Source organism: Pinus tabuliformis, chromosome 6 (assembly GCF_031772625.1).
Source record: "Pinus tabuliformis cultivar Carrire ecotype Pingquan chromosome 6, CPIR1, whole genome shotgun sequence".
Lineage (NCBI taxonomy): Eukaryota > Viridiplantae > Streptophyta > Pinopsida > Pinales > Pinaceae > Pinus > Pinus tabuliformis.
Window position 1 is genome coordinate 102,982,141 of NC_142292.1, and position 3,099 is coordinate 102,985,239.

The 3,099-nt window shown below is 39.6% G+C and overlaps 1 pseudogene; it reads right to left on the minus strand.

Moving 5' to 3' along the window:
* Nucleotides 1-1,794: 1,794 nt before the first annotated feature.
* Nucleotides 1,795-2,628, minus strand: LOC149257463 (EID1-like F-box protein 2 pseudogene; annotated as a pseudogene).
* Between the last annotated feature and the right edge of the window lie 471 nt (nt 2,629-3,099).

Consider the following 3,099-nt stretch of genomic DNA (forward strand, 5'->3'; position numbering starts at 1 on the left):
CAAGCAGGCTTGCTGCATGTATTTCATAGCCAATGAAAGTATTCGGAGTAGATTTCTTTGTGAAAAAGGACGAGATCAAATCTGTTTTTTAACTGGGCCGCTGGGTGCCATAGTACATCTGTAATAAGATCTCGGACATGGATTATTTCTTGTCGACCTTTCAGAGCAAAAGCTGCTACGTCATGCGCACATGGGGCGATTTTGAGAATCCCCGGGTGGAGGGGCGATTCCCAGAATCGCCCTGCCACCGCCCCGTCACCACCGCCACCGGTGGCGGGGCGGTGGCAGGGCGATTCTCCCCGAGTGGAGGGGCGATTCCCAGAATCGCCTCGCCACCACCACCACCAGTGGCGAGGCGATTCTCGGCGATTCCTTGAATCTCCCCTCTTCATATAAATATCTGTGAAGAGTTCATATGTCAATAGTGTTCTCATTGGCATCAAGTGGGCATATGTTCTAATATTCTACCGGCTAAATTTCCAGCGCTGGCATATACCTTGACGTTGGTTTCTCAGTTTAACTATCCTGAGCTCTGTGGGCACAAAAATACTTACTCTGAATAGTATTGCGCGATGTCCTGTGCTGGAGATATGTAGTAATTAGGACCATTACAGAGTTTAGTGACTTGTCAAAATTGTTGAGGTTTTACGTAAATTGGAATCATCATGGCTAGTGCCGGCTCTGTGGCCAAATCTCGAGGATGAATAGACAGATTATACAACAAATAATGTGAAATCCCAAGGTTCTGTCGAGCTCGACTTTATAATTAGTGAAAGTAAGTGGGTGTCATGCTGATTGAATGGAAAGTGTGATCGTCCTTAATGTGTCCAGCTAGACAGAAATCTTCATCCCCTCTATCTTTTAGATTTTAAAATATTAAAAGGAATTAATTTATCTTCAGTGTAGAAATGGACTCAAGACATTGACGAAAATGATAGTGTCACGGATAAAGCATTCATATAAATATCTGTGAAGAGTTCGTATGTCAATAGCATTTTCATTGTGTAAACGAAAAATGATTTTTTGATTCCTGAGAACACTACGGATTGGTGTACTCATGCATGTAAGTTATACAGCCAATTTTCATTTTTTAAAGTTGAGATGGAATTGGATTATATCCAGAGTTAAGCATTGACTTTAATCCAGCAAAGAGAATTAGGGTATGCAATTACGTATTAGATTAGCTGCTACAGGCCAATTGCTTTTTATCACACGGGCCATAACATATTCCAGATCTACAGAACCAAGCATAATTCTGTCCAGCATTCATGAATTAGAAAATATTCCGATGAACATCACATAAAATATTTTTTGAAAATATTATTGAATTGAAAAAGGATTCACGAAGCTAATTATTAGTACAGTTATGTCCACAAATCCAAATATCTAGATGAGACCATAGGCCTTAAATGCCCTCTGCTAAATACTACCTCAATTATTTATAAACTGGTGGGCTGCAGGCCACATCAATATATGGGTCAACATAAGATGTCCGATGCCATTCATCCCTTCAAGCCAACCATCTTACATCCATACAAGAATAGATGAGTATGTTCAATTTAGTTTTCTTCTGTTTTGGAGGCCTCCTCCCAATTCCACAATGCCTTGTGAGTTGCTTCTTCACTATGTGATGATAACAGAAAATTTTTAGATCCCTCTTATCAGAATACAATGATGTGAAGGATGCCTATGGAGAAACAAATAGAGCGGGAACTGTCATATGTTGAAAATGTCCAATGGAGAAATTCAACTACTAGCAAAAGGCAAAAGTTTGGAGAGAATCTGTTTCAGACATTAATCTTCTTCTGATGCAATCTCAGAATCTAAGAGTGGTAAAAGTGTGCAGACGCCAAGCAAGTGCCCATTAAGGCATACAAAATACTCAATCTGGTCTTCATAAGATCACAATCTTTTGTGCGCACTTTTAGGGATCATTTTGGCTTGAAGCATGCTCCATACCTTGGCACGACAATATGGGCAAATTTCTTTTGGATGCAATTCTACATGTTTTTAAATCAGTGTCTTCCTTACCTTTGATTTCCCAAAAGCTTTAAATACTCCTTGAAATAATCCCACGTCACCGTCCTCTCCTTGGTCTAGATGCTCACAAGGATCTGTCGCATACAGAGTATCGCTTCTGCACTGTGGTACAAGAAAACTCCTGCCAGATGTCCGTGAAAATCTTGTTCTATATACAAAGTGTCCTGTTATAGGCTTCAACTGGAAAACATTGCTACTATCAGAGCATCCTGAACAATAGATCATAAGCTTTCTGAGAGCACTCCAATTCCCATCAATGGTGCCATGACTACCTCCATCAAGGAGATCAGCTACCATTTTTGGTGCCTGGGACTTACAAAACTCCTTCCAGAGAACCCGTTTGGCTATGTCTTCAAACCATTTGCAAACACAAGCTATAGAACAAAGGACCCTAGGGTTCCAATTAAGAGATTTAAATACAAGCAGCAACACTGTTTCGCTAAGGTGGCCATTGGCACTGCAAATACAAGAGCCTGAGTGTATGCAATGAAATCTCTTTACCGTCATTGTTTAGGATATGTCCCTGCTAGCAATTAACTATCTAGACACCAAAGTGGAGTCGTAATGCTTATCTCAAAATGTGTGAAATAAACAATGGTGAAAAGTAAGTACTCTGGATAATAGCTTAGCTATTGATGTGTAACACTTCCCAAATAATCCAATTCTGTGTCTCTCTAAAGTTTTAGACACCCCTTCAATCGGTTAATAGTTCCAAACGAGCATCCCATTGGCTCATCTTCAAACTGTTTACAAAGAGACTGTCTGCTAGAAAGCATGACGCTGAACTTATGAACCTTGCATTTGGACATCATAGGAGTAGAAAAGCGATGAACCCTTATTCCATACAAATGATTTAGCTCAGCTAGAAACCTGAAACATGAACATCAATCGGTATATAAATCAATACAACTGATGGCCTTAGATTTCAGTTTGTATTTCCTTCAAATACAAAAGTTTAGTTTCCTTTTTATGCTATATTTATATCTTCAGATACAAACTACCACAAATTGAAAGAACCCACATGAAAAGTGTAACACATGGTACTGCTCTATATTTTAT